The sequence below is a fragment of the Varroa jacobsoni genome, unplaced genomic scaffold, assembly GCF_002532875.2.
Source record: "Varroa jacobsoni isolate VJ856 unplaced genomic scaffold, vjacob_1.0 scaffold_674, whole genome shotgun sequence".
Classification (NCBI taxonomy): domain Eukaryota; kingdom Metazoa; phylum Arthropoda; class Arachnida; order Mesostigmata; family Varroidae; genus Varroa; species Varroa jacobsoni.
The window spans coordinates 350804-369118 of NW_019213576.1; the positions used below are offsets into that span (position 1 = coordinate 350804).

At 40.3% G+C, this 18315-nt stretch overlaps 2 long non-coding RNA genes across 4 annotated transcripts in view; one reads left to right on the forward strand and one right to left on the reverse strand.

Moving 5' to 3' along the window:
- LOC147753184 (uncharacterized) overlaps positions 1 to 2742 on the reverse strand; it is an 84378-nt gene extending 81636 nt beyond the window's left edge. Inside the window, exon 1 of one of the 3 annotated variants that reach the window (XR_015311946.1) lies at positions 1774 to 2742. This is a non-coding gene — a long non-coding RNA (uncharacterized LOC147753184). Of the gene's footprint in view, positions 1 to 1753 lie in introns of all 3 variants that reach the window. The other 2 variants (XR_015311945.1, XR_015311947.1) reach the window with 2 other exon arrangements.
- A 113-nt stretch (positions 2743 to 2855) lies between these two features.
- LOC111262554 (uncharacterized) lies at positions 2856 to 7908 on the forward strand. Its single transcript, XR_002681684.1, has 3 exons — positions 2856 to 3173; positions 6846 to 7039; positions 7287 to 7908. It is a non-coding gene; the product is annotated as an uncharacterized LOC111262554 (long non-coding RNA).
- The last annotated feature ends 10407 nt before the right edge of the window (positions 7909 to 18315 follow it).

Consider the following 18315-nt stretch of genomic DNA (forward strand, 5'->3'; position numbering starts at 1 on the left):
GAGCTTAAGTGAGCAGTAGTACGGACCAGTCAGTTTCGAACCTAAGCCGCATCTGACGTCCCACCAACGTTAGTGGCAAACACGTTACCACTGCATACCTACCGAACCTGTTTTCTGCTTTCATTTAGCCCAGTAATCACTTTGCACGAACCTCTGCCCCCGTCGTATTTTCACGTCTAGCCACGTCTGCATGTTGTCTGTTCAGCCGCCAATCCGTCCATTATTCCATCAACACTGCTGCCACTATGGCGGTGGTAAGGTGCCATATACTGGTCATTGTGGTCCTTTATCAATCGTTATCGTTCTGATATCGGTGTTTTTACAGCTAATCTGCTTCTGTGGTCGCTTGCTCCGTTAATGCTATTATGGCACAAATAAGGTGTACGTTTTGTTCCTGCTCAACTGCATCTCGTCTGAGTTCAAGCGCGAGTTCACCCAATCGACCCTTACCGTATCCCGCGAGGGAAAAAGAAAGGGACATCTATAAGGGGTTAGTGAAACTATGTCCAGCACCCAGAAGCTGCCTGCTCGAAGGTACTTCCGTGTGTTCCGTGCAGCATCCATTATCCGACTGCCATACTGTTGTTGTTGTTGCTCTTGTGAAACTATTGTTAGAAATCGTAGGAACAGTATATTAATGTATTATATAGTTGCCAGGTCTTTCGTGGCGAATCCGTGGCGTGGCACGTGACAGGTCCGAAATGCTACATTGATTATGTCGATTCGATCGAAAAAGTTCGAACCTAAGCGGCAGCAATAGCGAACAACGGTGATCAAACGGCCGGCTTTTTTGCCTCGTTCACACTACTTGTTGTCCTTTCACGTTAGGACCTTACCGACGAAGCTGCGGCTTTTGTTATCAATCACTTCCGATGTTGGGTGGACTACTGCTGTTGTTGTAAGCACTCTGTATGTTGTTGATGCTATTGGGGGACACCTGGCTGATTGGCACCTCATTTACTGCTATCATCTAACGGCGAAACAGGACAACAATGCGATGACAACAGCGGCCACAGCCACTCACGTAAGAAAGACCCAGACGGACCGCCCGGGATTTCAGCGGCTTGATAGTGGTACATTGTTCGTGGTGTAGAATTTTTAGGTGGAACAATCAAATGCACCTTTTGGTTTATACTTTTCTTTTTAAGAACGATAGATTATCTAAGTAAAAATTTCTGTGGTGCCCGTTTCGTCATTCTCTGAATGTAGGAGCACGTTAGAGGTAATTTCACGTCTGGGCCTGGGCCCGTTGAGAAAAACCATTTATAATAACAGAAAAGGCTTTTGAAGACAGATATGCGATTAGGAGTAAGCGCGTGGGTATCCTGTTGATCGAAGCTATCTTAGTCTATGGAATATTAAGAGGTGGGTATTTTGGTTAAATGTTATTTGGGGCTTGAAGAACAACTCAGAGCGATATGAACTGAACACGACGTTTTTCATAGGCGTAAGTTGACTATTGGCCGCAGTCGGTGGTAAGGAAGTTCCGTATCTCTGTCTATAGAGAAACAAAGGTAATTTCCGTAACGATCAGATTGGCTTAGTGAAAAGCATTATAAAAGGTTATTTTTAGGAATTTTTTCACGCACAACTTTAGATTAAGTACACTTGGCTTTCAACATACAGCAGTCACCTAAGGACGTTGGGAGTGAACTAACGTATGTAAGTTACAGAAGTTCACATAGTTTTCAATTTCAGTGTTTTTAAAGTTTTAGAATTAAAACTATTTTTAGTATTTTTCCATATAACGTACTGTCATAATTTAATAGTCACCATATTCTGGCTTTCGATGATCCACTTTGCTTTCATTGCTCACTCATTTTTTGTGTCTTGCAGATCTTCCGTGACACGATCAGCGCTGAAGATGCTAGTTCCTACCTGGTCTGTAACCTCAGATGAAAGTGTGTCCGTAAGCTTGACTAAATAGCAATAAATCGTGTTATATCAGTTGCAATTCCACTAGTATCGTAAACCGATGGCTATAACACAGTTATATTATTATCCATCACATAAACACATTCACGGAGATCGAATAGATAAATTAGCACATTCTGCAACGTGTACCGCGTTTGGACTCTCTTTCCTTATATTTCCGTTAGAACAATCTATCCAGAGTATCTTTCCCGAGTGGCACCAAATTTTGGGGTTGAGCTTAGTCCACCGCTTCAATGCCCCACTTGGTCACTGAGTTACATTAGGCATCCGTTTTCTATTGTCCAGATATCCTTAAAGTCTAAGAATGGTACTAATTGTAAATATGGAGACTGAACAGCTTCGATATCCTATACTGTATCTTCGGTATCAGATGATCGGCAGTAAGGAGTTGGGAGGAAAAGTGTTCACCGTTTTTCAATCCTGCTAATTGATCTTCATGCATGGACTTGCATAAAATAAATATGAAGCTATCCTACGTGCTATGGTAAAACTAACATTTCGCACGAATATCTATCTTTTTCTGGTAAAAAGCACTAGTAGCACGAAAAAGAATTCAATGACGAGACGTTTATCAGGGCAGTGGCTTGTTCTGCTGCGTGTGTACCCTTGTCGCCGGCTGCAGGGAGTCGCTATTGACAATCGGAGACTTTTCTCCTATCACAACCTCTTTATCGTGCTGCCCTAGCGTACACATGAAATAGCCGCATCGAATTGAATCCTGATAAACAGCAAGTGTTGTCTAATAGAACTGTCCGCGCTATCTGGTGTGCAATAATCACTGGTCGCGTGACACGAACCAGCCTCGCATTCTTCGAACGAAAACCAACTGACTCGTACCTTCTTCTGACAGGGCGCGAACCGCTATCGAAACACCGATCCGTCGCGGAGAGGGTCAACTCACGCGCCCCTCCGATAGGGAAAGGGTAACCAAAAAGCGGAAGAGAGGACCGTATAGGTCAGAGCAGATGAACGGAGGAAGGAAACATCAGCCAACACAACATTCAAAGCGATGGAAGGACCGTCAATGCATAGTAGAGCGCGAATATTTAAAGCTGCATTACGAACGACGATACTGTCTACTAGGTAACTGAGAACTAGGTAAGGAGACATTTGAAGTGTGTACACATGCCGCAATGACGTGCGACCCTATTGATTTCGGCCTATGATCTATGATAGTTGTTGCTGAAAGTCTGTCTAGTCGCACATGGGATAGTAATGCTTCGTTCACACAAGATGAGGTACGTTTTTTGCAATAGCGATACAAGAAGTTGCGTACAGGTTTACAAACGTTTCAGTCTGTCAAACATTCAATCAAAACAATTCTATAAATCGTAGCGACAGACAAGCTAGTATTAACGGACGTCGGTTAGCTAATAGTGTTCTAATCAATGGCGTGATGCTGGCGGGTAGAAGCTCACTGGTAAGGATAGCGCACTATATACAAGAAAAACATAGTACGCACTACACGCAGTGGCTACCAAGTTATAAATATAATTAATCAAGCCGTAAAACGAATGGACCTGGTCTTCTATTGAAATATACCTTCCGTCATTAGAGAATTCGCTAGGCTTGTGAAGCTTAATCGATCAATTTCGTAATGATTAACTGTTAGTCGTAAACTGTTAAAACTGTCGTAACTGTTAGTAATTAGAATTATTAAAGTGAGCTATGTTTTAGTTTGTCGTACCGGAGAAGTGGGGTTTTGTTGAACGCAACGTGAGATATCCGGTGGAAGGTACCCCAGTGTCTTCGCGTCCCAAAAGTTTTCAGTCTTTCATTGCTCCTGGTTGGAGCGCGTTCCTGCGAATGTAGACACGATATGTATGTCAATAGTGTAAAATTTCCAAATGTACCAGTTTCCTAACGAGCGTAAGCAGAGCTTTATCGAACTGGGGAGAAATATAGCTTGAAACCCCGCGATATCTTGCAAAGTAATAAATAAACTTCAGCGTCAGTGGGTACAGAACGGAGGCGGCCTGAATCGATTTAAATATTCCTTCGCTAACTTTCACAATAGGCGCTGGTACGTTAATAGCTTTATGTTGCGATACCCTTTCTGAATAGCCAAACGCCAAAATGGGAGCCCATCGAAATTTCACCGAACTTTCCAAATAGGCTGAAACCGAGAGAATATCTTTTATCTCTGTAAGCACAGTTGTGATATTTGAGTATTGTCAGTGTCCCAACTAAATTTATTCATCGAAGTAAATAGAACGTTGAGATTTAAAATGGGGAGTTCAAGCGCAAGTTTTTAGAAAAAGAGCTGTTTTGTCTAGTCTGGCTATAGACAACACAAATTTCCAATGAAGTACACGATTGACGCTGACTAATTAAGAAGAGAAATTCTTTTAATTAGTTGGTAACTAAGCGAGAATCATCCTGCGTGCCGTCGTCCCTGAAATCGACATCGCCTCTCAATTCGGTAACCCTGAGTACTTGCCAATCGTTTGTCTACATAAAACATAATAGGCATCTTAGGCGTGTGTCTTGTGTATCGCCCATAGTAACGGCTGGCGCTTTAATTAGTTACTCGTTATTTGGTACGTTTTTATTACTTCTTTCTTATTTATTTAATATTTATTATTAATCTATATAGAGCTTTGCATGACGTTATTGCACTTGGTTATCAATGGCCTATTTAACTGAGATAGTCTCAATATCTATTTTGATTATTTCCTTTCAGTTTGTTTTTTTTCTTTCAGGTGTAGATCTATACATTTTTCATTAGTGTAATAGGGCCAAACTGTTTTTGCGGTTTAGTGAAGCGTACTTCTTTACATTCAGTGAGTTCGTTTAGCTGTTCATCTCTTCTTGCTGTTCTTACCGTCTACCTAGCAAAACTATTATCTATATGGCAAAATGTCTCTCACCTATGAAGAAAACCATCAATGAAGTGGTCGGTCAACGAGTTAGACAGTAGTCTGGTAGGTTATAGGTTTCTCTGTCGACCTATCAGGCCAACAGACTGTGCAGGGTTGACGTCAATGCCTAGACCAGCTACTGAGGGTCATAAACGTATTCTATATTCAGTATAACATAAACAGTTAAACTCGAAATAATGTAACGGACGTATATTGAGATTTTCTAGCACTAGATGGATATTTAGCACTACACAAGACAAAGCCCTTAACAAATTATGGTTGAATAAGGGTTTTGGGTAAAAAAATACATTATATTGGTTTAAAAGTGTTTTTTTTTTTTGATGAAGCCGACTTAAATAATGCTAACTTTTGGGACAAACTAACTTTGCTTATTGTAGTCATTTCGTTGGCTCTTTGGGGTCTTCATCCACCGCTGGGAGATTAAAGGAAAATCTGAGTTCTAGACGAATGCACTCAATGGAGTAACCCATTTATAGAGTGATTCTCGGAATTTTGGTTTTGGGTCTTTTGTACTCCAGGATAAGCTGCATGGTTGAGCAGATGTAATCGGATTGACCAGTGCCTGACTTGTAAGCCAAGTTCAAAAGGATTTCACGTTTATGATCTGTTATACTGTTTTTGGGGTCACTGAAGAAACATGAGGTTACCATGCGATACAAGATCATACTGCACCTTCGTTCAATGTCTTTCTTGTCAGTTGCCTGATTCAGTTTGGGCATTTGCATGTGTATTTCTGCATACGATAACATAGCGGTGGCATTCATTGAATAGCTGCTCTCAAGAGCTTCATAGTGGAGCAGTCTGTTCCGATCCGACCAAATCATCTGACATGTCAAGCATTATCCAGAGTTTGAAAAATACCCCTTTTATTTTTGCATTTTGCACGCACAAAATGCATTTAAATAGGTGGCTGACACTTCGCTGAGCTTATGTCAGATGCACCTTTATGAGTTATATTTGCCCTCAAAAAAAAAACGCAATTTTACCAATACCCGCTAGTCCGTTAGCGGGCTTCACAGTCTAGAAGCGCTGAAACAATTTTCAGCAAACACTACCGAATATTCGTCATTACCCTCCATTCAAAATACTTACTTAATCGATTATTAGCTCCGGTGGTCAAATCGTCACATAAAAGAAGGTTCAGGCCTTTACAGAAAATGAAATCAACAACCCTTTTGATTAACGCCCTGAACAAAATGAATCGGCGCAGGTATCCCTGTCTTTCAAGACCTTCCTTTGAAGCAAAGGGCCACAGTGTTAGTTACAACCTAATGATCATCTATTAGGGTTTCTTGTGCTTCCTTATAGGCACTAGACTTTTCTTCTTTATGGTTTGACGAAGAATAGTAAATCATTTATTTAAAATTGACTGCATTCAGTGCAAGCGTAGTTTAAAGCATGACCACTCAGGTTCAAAGATAGCCAGACTCTTGAAGAAAAGGACCCTTTGGTTGGCTAGTTCCCACAGGTGCAATTCTTATGTGGTACCTCACTTACGAGTGCACTTCTTTAAGAAAGATGGGCTAATCAGTTCTCTCCGCATAATTTTTTCATAACTAGCCGATCCTCACTGACGAAAAACGTTTTTGGACCAGTTACCTAAAGCTTTCTTTCAATCTTCACTCAGCTCTTACCTCTTTTTTATGATACGTCCATTATAGGGTCAATGCAAGAAGTTTTGCGTTTTTACGCAAAGGCTCACATTATCTTTGGTGCCCAAATACCACCGTCCATGTTACGGCTCACATTAGTCGCCGATATGAACGGCGTTAACAGTAGCTCTCTATGTATCTGCTTTTCACATCGAAGGTGGCTTGAAAGCATTGCTGCATCGTTAGGTTGGTACACCATTAGGCTAAACGCTAAACAGCTTCAAGCAGACGAGGAAAACGTCGAAAACACCTGGACCAAACATAGCCATTTCTAACTGCTCGTCATCTTTCATCGTCATCGCACTTCCGTTAACAGTGACGTACTTTAGAGGTGATCCTATCGCGATTTACAGTTCGCCACTGCTTACGATCACAGGCGTTCCTGTTCAGCAGCACCGAGCAGAACACGGTTTCGTATGGAATATAGCAAGCGTTGCTTCGTCCGATAACTTCAGCTGACTTCGTTTGTAATACCTCTCATACGAATTCATCGCGGACAAGCCGACATCATTGCTTCATTGGCATCTATGTGTCTAGGCATCGTACCATCAGAGAATATCTGGTTTGCTGGTTAGTGGTACTCTATGAAAATTCACCTGAAGACCGAAAAAGGAGCGCAAGTACGATATGCTTTAATTTTTTTTGTGTTCAAACTAAAGTAAATCTATATAGGTACTCTTTGAGGCTTTTTCATGCCAAAAGCTCTAGCGTTAATGTGATGGTGTTGAATGTTTTCGAGTATTAAGAGCAGTAGTAGACAGAAAGCTAGCCGAAAACAACGCGTTTCAACGCTTGCCATTGTCTTCTTTCTATTTAGTTGGCGTCACAAAAGGAACGTTAAAAAAGAAGAGAACGTTACGAGGATTGGGTAGACGATGCCTATCGCATTGGTGTTAAAGGTCGTTATTAACAAATGAGGCTCACTTATTATAGCACAGCTGCCTATAGAAGCTGGACGAGCTGGATTGGCATCAGTTGGTTTTCTACAGAAAAGGTGCATCCCGGCGAGATAGTAAATTAATAGAGAAAAAACGAAAAGCTTTAGCTGGTACACAAATCTACTTTTAGGTTCCGTTCTGCAATTAATATAGAAAATTGACTAATCTATGTTTGCCTAGAAGCGGCCGTACACTTTTGTTCACGTCGCAATCAATATAAAATTGTTCTTTCACAACCAGAGCGTGTTCGCCATATTTATGGACTTAAATACGTACGTACCAAATCCAAACAAATTCGTTTCTCTCTTTTTCCCGATGTTTCTACAGTTTGTTAATATATATAAGGAGAATTTCGTCAAAATATTAAACGGAAAATAGCGTACTGCTAGACAGTAAAACAAGAAACCGCAAACGTAATTCTTTAACTGCAATCACGTGAATGCTCCACATTCGTACTAATTTTTTATTTCTAAATGGATTAATAAACTTTATTAGTCTTTATTCTCTGTATTAGTTAACACAAATAGAACTATATATGATCGTTTTAAAGTTACCTCAAGCTCCATACAGTTACGACCCTGCTCGAATCCCAAGTGTGGAGTATTACAAGCAATGTGATCGAGCCGATTTGTGCTTGTCGGTCTATGTGATCTACTATCATATCTTTAGCAGCCTTAGTAGTAAAGGAATATTTGAAAACAGCCAGTACAGAAGCATTCACAATGGTGATGTATACAGATGTCCCTGTGTAGTCACTTTGGTGTGTGACATAATTAAGTAGAGATGGCTTAGACTTTTCATGCATCGCTGGAGACGTTGTCAGTTGGCCTAAGATGTGTGACGGTAGGGCGCAGGACCGCTGCCCGCTGTCGAAAGGGCATCCCGGGCCGAAACGGGTGCAGTACGGCGTAAAGATAAACGCGATGTCCGAAGGAAGAACTGCTTATAAGCAATTTGGCAAGCGGGTACGCAGATGACCTTCTTAGACCTCATTAAGGTCTTGCTCTGTCTTTGTGGTCGCGCTTATATATATATACATGCATTTGAGGAGGTCCAAAGCTTAGCGCGCAGTCGATATAGGCCTATATCGATACTACATAGTACTGGTGCATTAGATGAAGTCATATCAAAGTTGACGTAAACAACATTAAAGATGTACGATGGGCATGGATTATTATAGAAAGACTGACTCGCTTATTTGGTTATCATACTTTCGGACAAAAAATAGCTCAGTTACTGGATAGTGATGTCATTATGTTTACAAAACCAACAGCCTCAGTTTTATGTATTCCATTTGCTGATATCTGCCTGCCAAAACATATTATGTAGTAGACTGAGTGAAGCGTAACTGTTTTTATCAGGAACCTTTCAAATATGTCTCGTATGACCTGGTCGAATTCGTGTAAAAACGTGAGTAATCTTTGAAATCACAAAATATGTGTACTTCGAGAGAGCCTGAAGTTATCAATGACTATCAGTGCGCCCGTTAGTATTAAGGCTTTAATTTATCATCTAAGGAAAAAGTTAAAATTTGTCTCTGTAACCTGTCAGAGCATCTTCGTTATTTCAGATTTTCGTGACAAGGTCATCGCTACTTCACTCCGCAAGGAGCCCACACATTACCAGCCCTAACGCAAATCAAGCTGCAACGAAATTCTGATCGTTTTCTTCTGGAAAACGCTAGAAGGTTTAGATCTGTTTGGTCAACGTAATGATCGATGTTCGTATCACACGGTCTTTTCTGTTACCGTATTGTTTTGAAAAGAAGTTTTCGATGGTTTTTAAATTTAGTCTTCAAAGCGTTGCTGCCTTATATGTAGCATAGACAGAGTTCAGCAAGCAACTCAAGCAGATAATTAAGCATAAGGCTGCCTTCTCCGACCTAATTTGATCGTCTGCAGGCGCACATCGCGTGACTATCGGTCGCGTCCTTCCTTCCGTATATATATATATATATATAGATATATTTATACATATCTATGTATAATGAAATGGTGGAACAGCTTAGATCTTATGGAGACTCTTCAAGTTAATGCGTCTTATGCCCAGTGCTACTAGCCGTACAAGGTACTAGTACACGTATCCCAATTTGGATATCTGGAAAAAATCAACAGATCCCGGCTAATACTAACACAAGGCAACAGCAACTCAGCGTGTTACTCCAAGACATAGTTATTTTAAGTTATCAACTTAGTTCTTATGATCATGAAATATTTATGGAGTGGCGCGAAATTTGAACACTTACAACGATAATGCTGTCGGCAGGAATTTCGGCCCCGCCGTTTTCTCGCTGCTTGGCAAAGCTCTTTCGAATAATCCTCCTATAATATTCGACCTCTCGGCGATCCTTTCCGAAGCAGATGCGGATACTGGAAAAGTTCGGTTTGAGCCTTCGTTGGCACTCACTTAGGGCACTGAGTACCTACGCAGGGTGCCGATCAGCGCAAGAGGCACCTCTGTTTATGGACAAACTCCTAAACGAATCGATTTGCTAGTCAATAAACTGCTCTATAGTTCGTCCCAGTTAATGCGCAATCTGCTTCTATATATTTTACCCAATCGGAAAGCCTGCCAGTATAAAGGAGCCAGTCGTTCTCATGCGTTTCTGCACCTAGGATAGGCGAATGCGCGCCTAAACTCGAGAAACGGAACAAATATTCAAATGCATGTACCGCTATTCCACGATATGATAGATGCGCACATTGTTTTATTAGCATCCGCATTTACTCTAAAAAAGCCCCATAGGCTCATTGGAGTAAGCCGTCAAATTGGGTCTAGAAATGGGATCCTTCACAATAGGTGAGGCTTTGTGTCCCTTATAATTAGTTACTAGTGTACACACGTGACGAAAATTCTACGATAGCCTTTTAGTGATCAGGGGCTCGCCGTGCATCGACCGTGTGTTTATAGGCATCTGTCAAGCCAGAACTATAAATTACGAAGTTGAAAGATCCATATAAACGAACCGAGCTGAATAATTCGAGAGCTGGTTTCTGCCAAGCACGAGAACCGAAAATTACGTTTTAGTGCTAAAATTCTAAGCGGAAAAAACAGTAATCAAACGCTGAATTGTATCGCTGCTGACAAACCATGGTAGCTAGGCAGTTAGTGAATAGTTCAATTCAGAAAACACTATAATCAATCTCGTATATTGTGCTTTAAGAACAAACAATACCATGGCCAGTCATATAGCTACGTGGTTATCATTCTAAACGTATTACACTTAATATGTACAACTGAATCAATTATATATAGTGTTATAGCAGGAACGTGATCAATTACTCGTTATCTTCGTTCTCCTCTTTTGCGTTCGACAACAGTTGTTTGTGTGTTAAACTCCACCTATTTTATAAAAAAAACAACCCTCAGATTTAGATATCCTGTTTTTGATGTTGTGTAGGATTGCTTCCGAGATTGAGACACTTGATCAGTATCTGTGCGTTGCTCAGACTACGACATTCATGTTCAATGATCTTGAACAATTCTATTGTTCGTAAGTGAGAAACGCCACAGACAGAACGAGTCGGATCAGAAAGGTGAAATCAAATATTCCAACGAAGATGCAGAACTTTATTAGACTCTGCACATGCTTACATTGTGGTCACGTTAGTCTACGTAGAATGATACTGGACCAAAGATCAGTCCATGATATGTATCGGCGTTATTAATTCTTATATGTGTCTACCCTGCAGAGTATAGGACATCTGATGTTCGAGGATATATTGGACTGTGTAAACGTTCCTAAGGAAAACGAAAGGATTTGTCTAAAGTCGTGACTACAAACACTTTCGCATATAACGTCTAAGTTATTTGAATAGATAACGCTTAACGAGTGCAGCTTGTCAGCCTCACTAATTCCCCATATTTGTGCACTTTTCGTTCTATCTTAAATCGGACGGTAAATATAGGGGTATAATTCGGTAGTATGATGAATGGATTAAGTAGTGGTTAAAACAGAAAACTGAATTTTGCGCGTCATAACCAATTATTCTCAACGCATTGTATAAATTTATATTGACGATACATAACCTCTTAGTTCAGACATTTCAAAATTACGGCTAGAGAGAGCCGTAATTTCGAAACGGCTTGAATTTTTGAATAACTTGTGAAGTTACACTTCCAGCTTGCTTTGAATTCACTGTCCCTGGCTAGCCCGCCTAAGATCTCGATGAAACCACTTATTCTCCCGGCAAATGTCTCTTCTTCGGCAACAGCTGTCGTGTATCTGTTACGGAATTGGTAAAAAAAAAAAAGAAATAAATTCGAAAGAGGGAAAATTCAGGGCACCTTGAGGTGTTTGTCCCATTTTACAAGTGGACCCATCTTACAAATTCTTTGTTGCATTTTAGAAAGCGACAATTTCATATATGACAGTGGTCTTTTTCTAAAATTTTTCTACTACTGGCATAAAATTACGCTTTGACGATGCTTACCTTTCAGGCGTCCGAAAACACCCACACACTCAGCCTATAGTCAAACAAACACTCGTCTCTATAACGGATGTGTACGGGTAAACAAGAATTTACCTCTGACCAACCGATAGTTATGTGCTTGCTTCATGTCACTCGGCACCTTCGTGTACTGCATCAATTTGTTAGGTCGGACCGCTGCTGTTAGCGCCACCGGGTCGAGCTGGGCAGGTTATACTCTGTCAGGCAAACCCCTCCATCACAAAAATGCTTCATATATCTGCTCGGTTTAGTAAGATAGACGAAGTACTACCAGCACCGGCGTCGAAAAAGTGCAACGAACCTTTGGTTAATGATGACTATACGACTAAAAGTTATTAATAGTCCTTCGCCGATCTAACAGCTGAATAGCAACATTCTACTGATGAAACGAAAAGAAAAGGACGAATGGGGCAGAGAGAACTAAGAGCGGCAGCAAATCTTACAGCGAGGTTCTGTCTGGGATATAACAGAACGAAACTCCTTCTGTGTCCACTGGCCTGTTCCTTAGCATGCTGCATTTTCTCACGATAACTATTAGGCCAATGATTAGAAACGAAAGCAAGAGGGAAAACGAAGAAAGCGGAGAGAGAATAGGCCCACACTGAGATGACCACTAATCTTGACTGTTTTGTGCTAACGTACATTCTCTGCAGAATGCAGATGTTTGTCTGTCTATGAATGGACATTCGCGTGTGTTAATGGAGGAGTGCGTCATCAACATAGCAAGTACTTACCTATTTTTATTAGTATGAAATTTATGGGCAGTACATACATGATATATACAACATGCAGACATCGTCTCCAGTGTTCATCAGTGAATAGTCCTTTAAGGTTAACTCAAGCTAGTGACATTTATGGGTCAGATCTAAACATAACGAGTCCGTAGACGTATACATATAAGCATATCGAAGATTATGTGCAGGTATTACTCGGATCATCATTCAGAGAAAAGAAAAGGAATAGATATGAGCGGGTGTCTACAGAGCCTGTCATATAGACGGGAAAGGTGACCTGAACTTAAAACATGTTGCGCATCAGTCTGTAAAGGTCTAGCGGAAGCGGCCCCCCCTCTGATGCATAAAGCTATCTCGCGCTTCGACTCGGGTGCCATTTTCGCAGCAAACACTATACATAGATAATAGTACAAGCTATATTGACATATATTCTCACTAATTATGGTCTGCGAGGGGCAAAATGTGTGGAAAGCATTAAAATTAATAGTTTCTGGGTGAAATGGAAGTGTGCTTAAATTGTGCGTTACGTTATGCTTAAGATTTACTTTAGTATTATTTATACTTACGTTTATAGATTTATCGGTTCAAATAGAAAAACCTGAAACAAGAAAAAATAATAATATGCATCTAATTTATATATACGAAACTTCAATTTTCTATCGTTAGTGTGTCAGTCCATTAAATGGGTACTGAAAAATTTGAATCTAGTTCAACTTCGTATTGGGACTCTGGTAAGTTTCGTTATTATAACTAGGCGCATCCTTCTTTGCGATTTTCTTCAGGCCGAGGCCGATGTTAATGAAAGCAAGCTTTCTTCTTTATATTTTACAAATGCTGAATCTCTTATCATCCAGTCATTGGTCACTCCGTGAGTTGTATCAGATAGATATAACATACTCCAGCCGAGCTTCGTTAACACCCACAAAAGGTTCTGCAAAGGTTCATCGTATATTGATGCTGCTAGGTCAGATTTCTTACATCGAAGTATGCACGAGCCTAAGTTGGACGAGATATCCAGTCCTTTCGTGAAGTGTAGGCAGTCTTCCGTAGTAGGCCTATTGTGTGGCCAAATATGTCTAATAAGGTCAAAGGGAGGAAGCATACTTTCGAAAGCAACAGACTAAGCCTAGTGAGAATATAAATAGAATTCAGTAATAGCGAATGGTGGATGGGTAGTCAGATTCGAGCACTGCAGGGTTTGTCAATACAATGCGTATTATCTAGAGCCAACCTCAGTTTAGCCTTGAATGTATAGTTTCTACAGGATCGGAACGGAAAGGCTGTATAATAGCATCTATAGACCATTTAGAATAAAAACTAGACCATCCATCCATATGGACTCAATGGTTTGCCTTATATCTATTTCGAAATTCGACGTACTCGTTCTACCACCAGTTGATCACGGAAGCTCCATTTGTCATAACTATTTTACTAGTAAATTATGTCAGCCTACATGAAAATAAAACGTGAAAAAGGAAACAAATTAGCGGCTACATGTGCATCTAAACGGACTTTTCGATTTCAGCTTGATATTACAGGGAACTTTTCTAATTACTCGCCATACAGGTCAACTTTTTTTTTTTTTTTTTTTTTATTGTTTCCTTCATTCTTGAAGCGTTGCTAAACAGATTTCAGTGCTACGAATCTAACAGCAAAAATAGTGATACATATTATCACAAGATGGATAGCTCTTGTTTCTGCTTGAGTAGCATAGGGTGTTCTCACATTTACTGATTACATTACACACACTAAGTTCATCGTGGTGATGGCGACTACCTAACCGTAGTCTTACCATTCATTCTTCATCGTTTAAAAAGTTTATGTGACTTAACTGGCATTGAGTATTTTCCGTATATCCTTCCTCCCTTCCCTGTTCTACATAGTAGTATGGTTGGCTACGTGGTGACCCTTACTGAATAGTCGATGGTACCATATAGCGTAAACATTCTGCAAGTATATGCATTACGGTGGTCGGAGAGGTATTAGGGCTTGTTTTTAGTTTGAGATGGCGAAATAAGCTCATGATGTACACAGATTACAAGTTCGTTAGATAAGGGGCGCGTCTTGCAATTTTTGCTGTTATCCTCTCCCCGTTCTCCAACGTTATTATTTCCAGCTCCTTCTAATCCACCCGTTCCGCTTGTTCAATAAACACCCTAGTTCAGTTTAATGTATTTCGTAGAATAATACTAAGCCCTCTTTGACTTTCCCTGATGGATCTTTCTTGCTACTGTTACATTTTTTTCGCAGTGTTTGTCGTATAGTCGTTTCCGAGGCTTTAGAGAAACCCAGCTATAAACGCGGCAACAATTTGTCTTCTGTACATACGTTTGCAAATATTGTACGGAAAGCCTAACTGGAATCAAATATGCACTGTTTAAACGTTGTGTAGGCATAAGTAAAAAAATGGTCCGAAGATCCGGAAGCGGAGAGATCACAGTGTCCAGAGACAATTTTCAAACGGTCGATAAATATTTTCCCTCACCATGTATATACTGTTCCTATCATTAAAAACGAAAATCTTAGATTTTCTTGTCAGCAACCCCATAGCGCGTGGCTTGATAGTCGAAGGGGCTCAAGGCTGCTCCTATGACAGCAAGTAGTAACTGAATGGAAACCAGCCTACCAACGACTGGTCGCCAGGCAACGTTGGCCAGAGATAACAGTATAACCGTTACCCCTTTGAATCCTATCTCAATAGGCTCCAGTAACCCCTATGGTTTCTCTTGCTTCTTCTATAGTGAAACAGTGATCGCCGACAGCGTCCATCCCAGAACTATTGAGATACGTACAGAAATACAGCGTCATGTAGACAGCCTGCGGAAACTTCACGGATCGAGTAGCGTTCTGGGCTGGCTTTTAGCCGCGTTTAGCTTTTACTATGCTTCGTCCAGCCCGAAACTCTTTTCAAAGGCGCTGCCTTATCAATTGGGGATTGGCGAACACTGCCGATGTCACCTAAAGATAGCTAGGGGGATAGAGATTCAGGAGATAGGAGTTCGACAGAGATCGTTTTAGGAATCAAGCGACAAGGGAGGCTACAGCAAACCGTACAAAACGTGTACTCAAGCGTTATTCTGAAGTGAAGATATAATAGCAACATGGATGAAAGATTATGTTTATAATGTAGTTCTAGCTCTAGCAATAACTATAAGTACAGTGACTATGCTGTTATCGTTACAAGTTTAGCAATAGTAGGGATCTGGTCATGATACCTCGAGTTTTTTAACTGTGTACCCGCAAACTTCTCTAACTCTGTCGATAACAGAAACTGTATGGCTACATTATGGGGCGAAATTAATGAACTTATCAACAAAAAGTAGTAAAAAAAAACTTTTTGCTTCTTAGAAAAGGCAACAATGGTAGTTTCCTTCCTCAGTAACCTTCTAAGAGCAAATAACGTAAGACGTTGTGGGCAGGATACGTGGGATATTCGTCATTTTTATGAATACATGAAATGAATGATGTATAGATTTCTAAAAAATAATTTGAGAAATGTCTTCGGCAAACGTTCGTTTACTCAGAAAGAGTAGCAAGTTACGGTACGCATCATTTTCAGAACAACAGAAAAGACTCAAATTGGAAAGATCTCATCACATCGTTGAACGGTTAAGATAGCCAAGGTTAAATCAACGTGAACAATAGCAGATCACCGATAACGGAGTTAGATGAGAAAACCCATTGTCGTTACAGCGTCACCTCTAGCTCAAGGATGGATAAAAGGATTTTAGATATTTGTCCTTTTCTTCCGTTTGCCAAAATCCTTTGAATACCGTAATAGCGACGGATCTTAGCCTGCCGTCACAGCTACTATATACCAAATAATTCTTAAGCAATACTTGATGTTTTTTTGATGGTTAGATAGAAAAACGTTAATTTAACACAGCATAGTATAAGATCAGGATACGATAAGGATATCTTATATCCGTGAAGATCCTCCATAACAGAAATTATTGTGCATGTTACAATATTCTTTAAAAGGGTTTGGTTTTATTTAGTTTAAAAAAATTCAGAAAATCATCGATTAAAAAAGTAAACTAAATAAAGAGCAAAGACATTGTTGACCATTTTGTATGTGAAGTCGTGTTCAGGTGCTACATCCATAGTAATCTTATGTTGGCCATTTTGACCTGCGCGTTGGCCCAAAGGATATTTGCATCATTTAGTAATATTAGACAATACGATTCCATCGTACTACAAATGAAAAATTAGGTCAGCGATTAGGGACAGAAACAAATGGTGCTTAAGACACTGGTACTTTTTTGACGTTCAATTGAATGGCAAACACACAAACATTTCTAACTTATTCATAACTACTCCCACGTTGAAAAGCGAAAGGTAGTATACTAATTTTTTTTTTATTATATTTATGCCTAATAAAGACACTAGCAATTCTAAAGATACATCAACGCTCGCCCGAGAGCGCAATATTACCACTTTTCGATTGATGCTTCGGTCAGTTCACTTCTAAGTTCAAACAATCTGCTTTTTATAATACTGCAAAGGATTAGAAGAAAATTACTTTCGACTTGCCTTACATATCTACGTGTAAAAATTACGGCTTTTATAGAGAACAGCAACGTTCTGATCGTCTTGCTTTCAAATGGTGGACAGTTCAATCTAGACCTGCCGTTAAGCGTTAGCTGTTTACTGAAATTATACTCTGGATCATCTCGCGTACTCACATTAGAAATAAAAGAAACAGTAGATGTGACCTTTCGGTCCATGTCAGAACAAAGCTATATATTACTTTCTATAACTATTAAGTTACTGAGCGTTATAAACACTCCCACAGGTATCGAATCTATTATAAGAGGGTCAGTTGAGGCTGTGCTTCATAGCAAGCTCACACACGATCGATACACATTCACTGTTGTCTTCACTCCCACAATATTGGACATGCCAAACCAACGTTCAGAACAGAGCAAGTGCTGCCACACCCAAAACAAATGATTTCGCAAGCTAACATAGCAACGCTTAATATCTACGCTGTCACGTCGAAACTGTTCCCGAATTTTGAAACGAGTCTGACCTTCTATGTCAGACCTCTTCCAGATCATCATACATATTAATAGACTACCATAATCTATGATGTAACTATGGCCGCTTTTTATGTTTCTTTAAATACATAATTAACGGTGATAGATGCATCTCTGCTATGCTATAGGATCTCTATACAGATTTTCTTGTTTAATATGATTGCTTTGGCACAATTAGCGACCTAAGCAATTCGAGATGCGATATAAAAACCTGCGAACATGACTCTGTATTAAAACTCCCCATTTCTATAGGCCTTCGTTTTTTTGTTTGCTAAACAATTTTTCGTCTCATTCCCTGGATCCACTGCAACTTCTGCAGTGTCGGAGTCGCTTGTCTGATCGGCCCCAATTGAGCTTGGCTTAAAGGTTCCACTTAAGCATTTGCGCTCGGCTCGGGTCTGCAGCGCGCTCTGATAGCAACGTCAAACGCCTTTTAACTTCTTCTAGTTCCGCTGGCTGTAAAGTGTATTTTTTTTGTATTCAGGCTTTACCAAAGCTAGCGAGCCTGCATCGCTACCTTCGAGACCTGAAGGCGACTGCTTACAATCCTTTGAATTGTGTGTCCATTCTGCCGGAAAAAGGGATACACAGAACCATAAGGAATTCCCGCTTGTCCCTATCTCATACCGAGTGATGAGCTACTCGGGTCACTACCTCATACACAGCACAAGCGCATCAGTCCAC